A 13,319-nucleotide genomic window follows, 5' to 3' on the forward strand; every position below is an offset into this window, starting at 1 on the left:
AAGTGATGATAGTGGATCAGACCAGGGTGTACCAATGGAGGTGGTGAGAAGTTTTCGGATTCTGAATACACTGTATTTTAAAGGTAATTCCAACAGGTTTTGCTTGTAGCTCAGGTGTAGAATAAGAAAGAGGAGAATCAAAGACAACTCCAAAGCTTGGGGGCTGAGCAAATAAAAGGATGGCATTTTCATGTATCCAGATGGAGGAGATAGGAAATTGAGTGGCTAGGGGATGGATGTAGAAGCTCAATTGTGTTAATTTGAAACACCCAATTGGAGACCTAAATGAGGATAGAAGTCATCAGTAACCTACGTGTTTCTTCCTCACTGATCTTCTCTGGCTTTGACCTCCAATGCCCTAATTCAAATATCTACTTTCTAAGCAAAGGCATAATTGCATATGTTGGTAAAATTACTTTTCGAAACCATAAAGCACTATCAAATGAACATTATTATTATTTATACATGGAAATACTAGGATGATGCCATAAACCCCAAGAAGTGCCTTTCATTTGGTATTTTAAAAATCAGGCTCTAAGAAACTTGAGTCCACAGTACCTCAGGGTTTTGGGGCCAGAGGAATAAAGACTGGATTTTTGCAAGCAAATATAGTGCCCTTTATGGAAACCTTCACAGTTTGCTAAACTTTTGGAAAATTAAACACCCATCATTAAATTGTAACCTAAGGGGACATGAAGAAACAACTAACCATGCACACCCACCTCTTCTCTCCCGGGAAGTAAAAGCATTATGTGCAACTAAAGGAACTACAAGTTCAATTGAGAATATGTAAAAACCCATGGGTTTCCTTTTTAAAGAAACCAGAGTCCATACTCGCAATCCATCTCCCACTTCCATCCCATCTCGCAACCACCAGCTCTGCCCTCATTCCCACTCGTCAAATCTTGGTAGAAACAGCTGTCACCACAAAAGTCATACTGGGCCAGGACAGACAGCTGGCTCTGTGATTCACAAACAAATTAACCTTGGGATTTTATTTTGAGCAAAGGGGCTTCCTATCCTATGTCCTTCATGGCCATCCATTTTTTGCCCTTGGGTAAACACACACCAACTCAAATGTCACACATGGGGCTGAAGGACATTTGGGGTTTTCAGGGTCACTACCCACTATTGCTTTTAAAAAATATTTCCTCTTAATCAAAGGCCTTTATCTCTTGACAAAGTTTCCAGTGAAAAAGTGTACCTAGTTTAAGTAGCCAACTCATGCCTGGGGTTTAGCTTCTCAAAGAGGGAGGGGTGTGAACATTGTTGTTCCATTAACAATTTAAGGATCAGTTCTCAAAGTGTAGTCATAAGGCGTAGAATTAACAGATGACATAATGTGATATTTAAAAGTTTTAAGAAACCAGCAAATACATGTCTTGCAGCACAGCACCATCTACTGACCAGACAGAGAAACAATATGGGGGTGGGGGAAGAAGGTAGAGAGAAAGAAAGGATGAGAAGGGCTGAGAAGGCTGGGGGGAAGAGGAAAGTGAAAAGAGGGGAAGAGGAAAGTGAAAAGAGGGGAAGAGGAAAGTGAAAAGAAGGGAAGAGGAAAAGAAAGAAAAAACAGGACTTCAGATTTCTGTTAATGCAATTCCACATTCCACAGTTAAAGAAACAGAGCCCAGAAAGTTTAGCTGAATTCGCCAAGGATACAAAAGGCTCTCAGGTCTCCTATTTATAAGGAAAATTATTTTCACATTTTTGAGGTTTAAAAAAGAGCTATCCTGCTGTAGAATTTGAGAAATTAATCATCAATATCAAAGGAACTGATTAGAGAGTGCAGATATAGACCCATACGTTGAGTCTGTTATTTTTCTACCTTTGTACAAAGGCAATTCAATAGAGAAATGATAATCTTTACAACAAACTTTGTTGAAACAATTTTGCAAAAACTATGTAACCTCAACTCATAGTTCACATCTTGTGTGAAATTTTTATACACCTTGTATAAAAATTCAATATGTATTATAAACCCAAGTAAAAACTATAGAACCTTAGCCAGGCATGGTGACCCATGCCTGTAATCCCAGCTACTTGGGAGGCTGAGGCAGGAGAATTGCTTGAATCCAGGAGGCAGAAGTTGCCATGAGCTGAGATTGCACCATTGCACTCCAGCCTGGGCAACAAGAGTGAAACTCCGTCTCAAAAAAAAATTTTTTAAACGCATAGAACTAAAAAATTTCCAGTAGAAAACGTAGTGGAAAAATTCACTATATTGAGTTAGGCAAAGAAATCTTGGATATAACATCAAAGAGAAAATATTGGATATAACATCATTAGAGAAAAAATTATAGACACTATCAAAAATTAAGAATTTCTGCTCTTTAGCAGATGCTGTGAAGAGAATGAAAAGACAAGCTATGAACTGGGAAAAATATTTATAATCACATATCTGATAAGGAACTTGTATCCCCAACATATATTCAGCTTTAAAACACAGTAATGAGAAAGCGAACAACTGAATTTAAAAATGGTCAAAAGACTTGAATAGACAAAATGTTCAATAGCTGTACTAAAGAGGAAAATGGAAATTAAAACCACAATGAGATACCACTACATACTAATAAGAAGGTTTAAATGTTTAATGTCCTTACAATATTAAAGTATTCAAAGTGGGTGGAAATATTTTATATTGCTGGTGGTAATAAAAAAATAGCACAACCATGGTGATCATTAAAAAGGAAACAACAGATGCTGGAGAGGATGTGGAGAAATAGGAATGCTTTTACACTGTTGGTGGGAGTGTAAATTAGTTCAATCATTGTGGAAGACAGTTTGGCGATTCCTCAAGGATCTAGAACCAGAAATACCATTTGACCCAGAATTCCCATAGTCTCTAGTAATAAAATTAGGAATAACCCCCTTCCACTTCTGAGTTCCAGAAGTAACTCAAGGAACTCCTCTGACATCCAGCATGCTCCTCCTCACATGACAAAAACTATCCCCTATTTCAATTATATATCAAAATTTTCCATCAATAAATACAAACATTCTTCTTACTCTCTCAATCCTATCTGTTAGGAAAGGATAATAAATCCCAAAGGATTATAAATCATTCTACTATAAAGACACAGGCACAGGTATGTTTATTGCAGCACTGTTTACAATAGCAAAGACTTGGAACCAACCCAAAGGCCCATCAATGTTAGACTGGATAAAGAAAATCTGGCACATATACACCCTGGAATACTATGCAGTCATAAAAAGGATGAATTCATGTCCTTTGCAGGGACACGGATGAAGCTGGAAACCATCATTCTCAGCAAACTAACACAAGAACAGAAAACCAAACACTTCATGTTCTCACTCATAAGTGGGGGTTGAACAATGAGAACTCATGAACACAGGGCGGGAAATATCACACACTGGGGCCTGTCGGGGGGTGGCGGGTTAGGGGAGGGAGAGCGTTAAGAGAAATACCTAATGTACATGACGGGTTGATGGGTGAAGCAAACCACCATCATATGTGTATACCTGTGTAACAAACCTGCACATTCTTCACATGTATCCCAGAACTTAAAGTATAATAAAAAAAAATGGCACAACCACTTTAGAAAAGTCTGACAATTTCTTTATATAGCTAAATATACATTTACTATATGACACAGCAATCCTACTTCTAGGTATTTACGCAAAAGTGAGGAAAATTTATGTTTTTAAAAAAACTCTGGGCCAACTGTGGTGGCTCACACCTGTAACCGCAGCACTTTGAGAGGCTGAGGCAGGAGGATTTGAGCCCAAGAGTTCGAGACCAGCCTGGGAAACATAGCAAGACCCCATCTGTACAAAAAATTAAGAAATAGACAGTGGTGGTGTGCACCAGTAGTCCCAGCTACTTGGGGCACTGAGATTGGAGGATCACTTGAGCCCAGAAGGCCAAAGCTGCAGTGAGCTGTAATCATCCCACTGCACTTCAGCCTGAGCAACAGAGAGAAACCCTGTCTCAAGAAACAAAACAGAACAAAATAAAATTGTGTATGACCATTTATAATTCCTTTAGGTGTGATCACCAAAACCTGTCTCTCAATCAGTAAAGAGGTCAATAAACTATGGCATAAAGAATACTACTCAACAATAAAAAATGAAGTGATTCACCTAACAACGTGGATGACTCTCAAAGGCATTATGATGTTAAATGAAAGAAGCCAATCTCAAAGGGCTACATATTGTATTATCCCATTTAATGGCATTCTGGAAAAGGGACATCTTATAGGGATAAAAAACAGATAAGTGGTGGGTGCTGCTGGGGTGGGAGGAGAGGTTGGTCACAAAAGTACATACGGGAATTTAGGGGACTCGGGGGTGAGAAAACTGTTCCATATCTTGATTGAGATGATGATTACATAGCTGTAGGCATTAGAAAAAATTCTCAGAGCTGTACAACAGAAAGAGTAAATTTTGCTGTATGTAGATGATAACAAAAAAAATGTTTAAAATGGTTTGTAGTCCGGAATACATTTTTCAAAAGCATGGAATTGAAAGTATATTCTACCCTCATACACTATTTGTTTATATAAATGAATTTGTTCTTAAAAAAAAAGGAAATATAGAAAATAAAATGAATAGTGACTCCTGCCTCAAATATCCTATATTTTTAAATAATGGAAACTTAATTGGTAAGTTTTTAGTCCAATATGAATAGTTGGTTACATTATGAATATTTTAAGAATCAAAATTTATTATAGATAGTAAGGCTAGGCACAGTGGCTCATGCCTATAATCTCACCACTTTAGGAAACCAAGACAGGAGATTCGCTTGAGGCCAGGAGTTTGAGACCAGCCTCGGGAACAAAGTGAGACCCCATCTCTACAAAAAATACAATTTTTCCAGCCCTGGTGGCTGATGCTTGTAGTCCCAGCTGCTGCTTGGGATGCTGAAGCAGGAGGATTGCCAGAGCCCAGTAGTTCAAGGCTGTAGGAAGCTATGACCATTCTACTGCACTCTAGGCTATCTGACAGAGCAAGATCCTGTCTCAAAAAATATGGACAGTGGATTGGGCTTACATTTGTTGCAATCTTTGAAGATGCTTTTAACATGAATTTTTATCCATATGAAATGCCTCTAAAATTTTTTTCTGGTAGCTTACCTAATACAAATAAGTGAATATACAGTTCTGAGTGCTGTCTCTTTCTTTTCAAGCTTAAAATTTACATTCCTATCAACCTTCATGGAGCCATACATTTGTTCTTACAACCTACGTGACAGCTCTGCTCCAAAGAGTTCAAATGTTGTTGCCCCATATATGCAGAACATTTATTGACTTGAATTTATGATGCCAGGAGTGATAGTAAATCAGCGAGAAGTGGGAGAAAAACTGTTAAGAATCCTCACAACAATGAAAGCCAGTTTGCCACATTAATATTTATCTTATCAGTGGTTTCCTTGCTGCTTCCCAAGGTCTCTAGTCCACTATTAAAATTTACCTATTTAACAATTGTTTTCTATATGTCTGTTATGTAAGGTATTGTGCTAAAAATAAACTCAGGATATTGTGGTGAATCGAAAGACAAAGGAACTATCCTAAAACAGCTCACCATCCTAGGGAGGATATATAGATACATAAAGTCAGAAATTATGGCACAACAGTATCAGAATGATGATGGGAAGCTTCAGGAGCACAAGAGAGGACGGCAGGGTCACCAAAGGGAGGGGTATAGAGCATGGTCAGTAAGAAAAAACAATTATGAGGGCATAAGCATTAACCTGGTTTATGTCCACTAACCATCCATTCACCAGGTTGATTGAGGAAAATGGGCAGTAAGAGAAGAAAATATGAGCAAAGCCCTAAAGGCTTAGAAGTCTTTGGCTTTCTGTAATCTTGTAATTAAAGCTTCGCCACATGATAAAGATTATGCTTGGAAAATATAAAAATTCAGTAAAACTTTTTAAAAATTCAAAGCTTGATTTAATTGATCTGTAGCTATCCATTTGAAGTAATCCATTTGGTGTTAAGTGAAAACAGAGAGGCCAAACTTTATCTAGAGAAAATGCTATCCCTAAATGACATAATTACTTGGTCTTTAATTGGGGAAAATACTTTGGTATTAGAGTGACATTCAAGAAAACTGAATTTTCAGAGAATGTCATCAGTAGAGTAAAAAGTAAAGTGTGTTAGTCTTCATAACCTTTCTAGTTCTGACACTGTACATCTGAAGGTAGAATCTGACCAGACTGATTTCTGATAGATGTTGTTTTAGAAATAGATAGTTACTCTTACTTTTTATGAATTTCCTGCAACAGAAATATCTTGAACGTTTAGTCATGCCATTTCTTTGCATCGAAGTTCATCATTGGTAGAAAAAATATCCATTCATTCAGCAAGTCTTTATTTACTGCCTACAATGTGCTGCAATTCAAAATCCTCATTCGTATTATGTACTTGAGTAATAACTCTCATCAGTCATATAAAGTCTTAAGATGTACACAAAATTTCTTAACCAGTAGCTTAATTGCTTAGGTAAGCTCTCCCTCAGACCTCAAAAGCTGTAATGAAATGAGATCTAAAATGTTGCAAAGCTAGCCATATTTTTGATCTGTGCCATTTTTAAGATGGCGTTTCAATAAATATTATTCTTTTACCATGCCGTAAATTCACCTCTCTATAACTTTAATAGCCTAGTCATAATTTTATCGTTCTCAATTTTAGTGAATTTGTATGTCTTCAACCATCAGTATTTGCCCTTCCAAAATATTCATAATAAGTAATTCAGAAATAGATTCTTCACACCTACAATGATCTGGTCTTCAACAAATTTGACAAAAATAAACAATGGGGAAAAGGCACATCAACAAGAAAAAAGAATCCCATTAAAAAGTGAGTTAATGCCACGAATAGACACTTCTCAAAAGAAGACATGCAAGTGGTCAAGAAACATGAAAAAAAATGTTCACCATCACTAATCATCGGAAGGATGAAAATCAAAACCACTATGGGATACCACCTCAAAACAATCAGAATGGCTATTATCAAAAAGTCAAAAAATAACAGATGTTGGCAAGGTTGCAGAGAAAAGAGAATGCTTATATACTTTGGTGGAAATGCAAATTAGTTTATCCACTGTGGAAAGCAGCTTGGAGATTTCTGAAAGAATGAAAAATAGAATTGCTACTTGACCTAGCAATCCCATTACTGGGTACACACTCAAAAGAAAATAAATTCTACCAAAAAGACACCTACACTTGTATGTTCATCACATCTCTATTCACCATAGCAAAGACATAGAATCACCCGAGATGCCCATCAGTGGTGGATTGGACAAAGAAAATGTGTGGTACATATACGCCATGGAATACTACACAGCCATAAAAAAGAACAAAATCATGTCCTTTGCACCAACATGGATGCAGCTGGAGGCCATTATCCTAAGTGAATTAACACAGAAACAGAAAACCAAATACTGCAAGTTCTCACTTTTAAGTGGGTGCTAAATATTGTGCACACAGAGATACAAAGATGAGAACAATAAACACGGGAGATTCCAAAAGGGAGGAGGGAAAAAGGGGAGAAAAGAATTGAAAGACTACCTACTGGGTACTATGTTTACTGTTTGGGCAATTCTTCCACAGCTGTTTAGCTAGAAACCATTTCTTCAGGTCCTCGTTTCTCCTCTGCAGTAATGCAGCATGGGGCTGTGTGAGATATCCTTTCATGTGGATAATGTATTGCTTTGGGCAGAAGAAAGCACTCCTACAATAAATCCTCTATGTGAGCTGCTCCATAAGGAACTTGAAAAACTGGGCAAAACAATGCAAGAAGCAAGCATGAAACTTGAGGCTGTTATCACTGCCAACACACAAAGTTAAATACATGCAACTATTACCAAGTATGTCTGCCCAAGCCAGTCAATGGACCAACTTCTCACTCACTGTATTTTATTTTTATAAGCCAAGAGAGAAACACAACAAAAAAAAATCTCACCCTTATGTTTAGAAGGCAAGAACAGAAGACAAGAAAAAGGCAAATTTTGACTAATATTCGCTATTTATTTTGGGTAGTTATTGTTAACTCTTAGAAGTTAAATCAAAAGAAATGTGGGATTCCACCTATCTTGGGCAGGGCTAGGGAATGTTCACTCTCATTTTCATTATATCCTCTTTGAAGCTACATTCCCCATGTCCTCAATTTTCATTACATATATGTCATGCACCTCCAGAACTGAACCTCATAGTGGCCAGAGAAGCAGCATGTTGAGAGAGACTCACTGATAGGCAATTGCTTCATTACCTCCTACCCACTTGATAACTACAGAGATTTTGTTCAAGTCCACTCTGTGAATTTCACACTTAAAGATTGGTAGCCAACTTAAATCAGTGCTAATGTCCTCTACAAATCTGCTTGGAAATCTTGACTAGTCCTGAACCTACATATCATAGTCCTTAAGTCCCACTAGGACTAAGAACTTGACGTACAGAATGAAATGCATTCCTCATCTGCAACTCCTGCCCTCAATCCCACATCTACAATAGTCTCCATCGACCCCATGTTGTTTCTTAGAAAACTGGGTAGAGGATAGTACCTGCTACAGGGAAGATGGCTGAGCTCCATTCAGAGGCTCTTGTCATGTCTGTATGCCCATCCACAAGCTTTAGTGGACTTTGTTTCACATGGCTTGCACCTATGACTCCATTCAGAAGACTGATCTTGGGCAACTGGAGCCACTTTGCTGCCCAGGGAGTCAGAAGTACCTGGGAATTTACAGGCTTCAAGGATGACCAACAATTCCAGTTTGCTTAAGACTAAAAGATTTCTCAAGATAATTTAGTGTGAAAGCAGGATGGTGCCAGGCAAACCAGGACAGCTGGTCACCCAGTGCACCCCCCACACCAAACTCCAAAAATGGACAGCCCTTACCCTCAAATGGGGACAAACTTTTGGGTAAAACTATACCGCAGAGCTCCTTGCAGGACCCAGCTGAGGCTGGGCATTTCCTTTGCTTGTCATCTTCCATTCTGTGTCTGGTTTCCTCCCTCTCACCTCCCCATGTCTGCTGGAAGTACTTCCTTCATGAGTCTTAGGCACCCATTCTCATCACAGGGGAACATTTCTGGGGATCCCCACTGAGGACACCTGCCTCTCTATGAATGTTAGAAAGTTTCATGATGTATCTACCACTGAAATCCATAAGGCAGTCACAAATTTCATTTCAGCCAAATTTTTGAGCCTCCTCTCCTGAAACAAAATTGATAATGGAAATATTGGCAAGTAGAAAAATCTCTCATCTTGTTGATGGTTTTTGTGTTGTTTCCATAGCCTCAGGTCAACCTAGCTGTGGCAGTGATGGCAGCAGAGGGTGAAAGCAGTACTGATGGGCCAAGAAAAAGTAAAAGGAGGAAAACAGAATTTAAATAATAAACCCAAGTGATCAAGACGTGATTATTTCTTCTACAGTGGGGCTTAAAGGCTATTTTTCCTGAAATAAGACTGAGATCTAGAGTACATTTTTAAAAAATAATTTGCTTTACTACGGTATGTAGTAATGTATTGGTATTATTTATATAGACTTCAAAATATGTTTAGAAACTGTAACTCTGTAAAATATTAACCTGAACTGGAATGGCCCTCTTTAAAAAATATATAATTTTTTTTAAACTCTCCTTCACTGACTTGCTCTTTCAATGAACCACTGAGGTCACTATATGATGAGGAGCAATTTGCAATAATTTATCAAAATAATAATAAGGTAGCTCTATATCCTGTGTGTTTGATTTTTTTAAAAAGGAGTTTCCCTTTCAGGACCCCATGAATGTACAAGGTTCAAACAAAGTGCGGGGAGCTAATGAACAGACTGTGTTTTCCTGTGCCGGGCCCCTGTACAGAATGACTTCATTCAGGGCTACTGCTCGCGCATGGAAAGTGCTGGTAAAAAATCCCAGAGTTCAGACGACCTTTTCCTAACTTTCGTTTTTTTTTTCCCTTGTTTGTCTTTCGGGCCTAAGCCAGGGAAAACATAAATATTCATCAGCTGATATTTGCAGTAGCTGTGAAGTTATGAATGAGGCCATGCGGCTTTCCTCCTATCCCATCTGCAGAATGGCAGCTTCTCCACTCAGCTCCCAGCCAAATGACACTTTCCGAAATCCCCAAAGTGTACTAGAAGGCTTTTCAAATTCAGTCTTTTTTTTTCCTTTAATGTTCAAAGCAGAAATGCTGTCTGCTTAATGTTTACCCTAGGATTATAGAAGAAGAAAAAGAAAAACATTGCTTTGCCAAGCTTTAAACTTTCAGATGCCTTGACGTAACAGGCAAATATGCTAGCAACTCAAAATATTGGTAGTATATATCAATGGATATGATGGGGTCAGGGATTTTTAATATCAAACACTAGACAGATACCTGAGGCATTTATTGTGTGAAAGGCAGAGAAAAAAACCATTGATTTGACCTGGTTCTACTGCTTTGTTAGCATCTGGACAGGTGTTAGAGAGAGATATTGGAAAACAGTTTTGAATAAGATTTCAAATAGGTCCTCAATGATGAGATATAAAAAGAATGAAAATTGTGCCTGCCATAGGGTCTGGGATGGATCTGGTCTTTCTGTCGTCCAGATTCCTCACAAATTAATGCTTTAAAATCTGGAATCTTTTCATCTTCCAGGGTCTGTCACTCAAATAAAACTTTAGTAGAAGGTGAATTGTGAATGGAAGAGACCGTAGGGTAACAAACAGCAAATAGCCATCAGTGTCTAGGAACAAACAAAACCTGTTCTGGGCTCAGCATAACCATATGTCTTTGAGCTCCTGGATCTGGTCCCCGTAACACAGAGGTCTGAAGAGTCACCTTCAAAACAGGAGGCATATTTGAAAGTGGTGGTAAAGACTTTGTCAACAACACTTCTGAAAATTGCATTGTGCCAAGAGGCAAAAAGTGATGAGTAACAGTGATAATGCAATTGTGGAACAAATTGATTCAAATAGTACTACAGCCCCCTCTCAAGCATTCATTTCTACAGATGACTGCTGGACTGTTTGGTGAATCCACAAGTAACCAGGATTGTGGCACAACTTTTGATACAAGAAAGAGGTTTGTGATTCTAATAGAAAATGACTTTTAAATAATATTTTTTAAATGTATGATTGTGAAATAAAAAATGGAACAGCAAAAACGTCAACAGCACAACAGCTAATCAATCAATCCCCAATGATTAGTGAATGTAAAGAGTGAGACATGTTTTTATAGATAAAGAATGTATGTATCAATGTCCAATATTCTCCTTTTGACTTTCCTCATCAGTATGTTTTATTCAAAGCTCAATATTTGGTCTCTCCTTGTCTCTGTAGAAATGTTACCTACATGATGGGTTTATTGGGTAATTTTAGGGTTGGAAGATTATTTGTAAGAAGTGTCACTAACTACAAGGTCCTACTTGGTGAAATATTGTTGGGAATATTCTCTATTTTTGAATTTTAATTCATTATTACAGATCAGGATCTCTTATAATCATTGTTCTGTATTTTTTATGGGGTTAGCCATATTACCTATACCTGACAGTGGAAATAATTTTCTAAACCACCAAACCAAAGAGATGAAGAAAAGGGTCTCAGGTGTTCAAATAAGGACCAGTTCCCAGACTGGCAAGAGAGCTGACTGGAACAAATGCTCGTGGCTTGGTTGCTGTCTCTTTCTCCATTCTGAAGTAGCCTTGCCAGGCCCAGAATGGAAGCCAGAGGCCAGTGCTCAACTGTGTTCTCCTTGGCTCCAGCCCTCACCAGAATAAGGCCTGATGAAGAGCTATGGGACAGTGTCAAAGGCAATGACCTTCTGCAGGAAAAACTGGACAGCATACAGGAGTGACGGATTGTCATGCATGTCCAGAGACATTTGGGAGGCCAGCTGAGTTAGCATAGGCAGGAAAATATTTCCTCTCCCTCTATTCCTTGCCCAGGACTGAGAATTTTGAGCTAGAAGTAGCAGAGAGCAGAATTAGTTGTCCATCCTTCTCTATGAAACTCATTTTGCAAATCACATCAGATCACAATGTCAAAAAGCATTCCAGTTTGATACTCATTACACTTATGTTAACAGAGAAGAAAGTCACCAGGTTCAAAAGTGGCCTGTAAAATCTTGTTTACAAGAGATTCTATGTTTTGATCTTGGACAGAAGTAAACAAAATCTCTCATTTGGCAATTTTTCTTTGTCTTGAAAGGGATATTTACATGTTAAAGACCACTATTTGAGTTATATATTTTTTTATCCCTCTGCCTTCTCTGGAAATGCTGCATTTTCCCCCATGAATACCTCCCCTGTTCAAATACACAGCTAGAATTTTCAGCAAGACAAGAGAACATTGGATACCCAGAATCAGATCACTTGATGCATATCACAAGTGTAGCTCATCAATGTGGCCTATGTAATTTATAACCTAAATTGAGAGATTTTTGACAGTAAACAGGGCATTATTAATTACACTGGGAGAATGAGTATAAAACCAAGATTGTTATGAACACACTGTAACATATGACCATCCTACACATGGATTCTTCTAGCTGATTCTCTCTACTTTTATCTTCAGTTGCCACTTTTGCTATCTAGATAATATGTTGCTTTTCTATGAGGAGATTTATTAACACCTTATTTGGCTGTTGATCACAGCTATACCAAGTTATCATCAATATGCTTCACTTAGCCTGCATCTTCCTGAGATTGTCTGGGAAATATTATCTTCCTTCTGTCTTCTCCTCAATGATTTTAGTGGTTTCAAAAGCATATCACATAGCATATCACATAGACAACTGTGTGTTCTGCCTATATGTAGAGCTGACACTAACTCAAGAAAAGTAGATTGTTTATTTCCATTGCTGCGGATAGACTACTCAGTGGATTCAAGGAACAGTATTGGCTCTCTATACTGAAGTATGCTTACAATCAAGATGATTAGCAAGGTACAAAAGGGTCTCATACCACTTCCATGGGGTCAATGTTTACACCTGTTAGAGAAGGGCACCTTTGTAGAACATCCACTTTAACACATTGGGTTTGGATTTGAGGGTTCCATCATGCCTGAGGATTTCCAACTCCTCTGTGGTGAATTCCTTTTACTGTCTGTTGATCTTGAAGTGTCCAACTGTACCTTTTTTGTCTCATATAGTTCCTTCTGCATTGTAATGTGGAAAACAAAATTGTACCACTTCAAAGTTGATAATTTTTAGAAGTAATAATTGACTGAAGTCTACAGTCAATTTAAACTGATTAAGATAATTCTAACAGGAATTTGCATAAACACACTTTTACTTTTCTTACCATTAAACCTTGATGAATTTTGTTATTAAAACTGTATCAATTATCTCCAGCTCTGTGACCATTAGTTGACT

The sequence above is a fragment of the Pan troglodytes genome, chromosome 21 (genome assembly GCF_028858775.2).
Source record: "Pan troglodytes isolate AG18354 chromosome 21, NHGRI_mPanTro3-v2.0_pri, whole genome shotgun sequence".
Lineage (NCBI taxonomy): Eukaryota > Metazoa > Chordata > Mammalia > Primates > Hominidae > Pan > Pan troglodytes.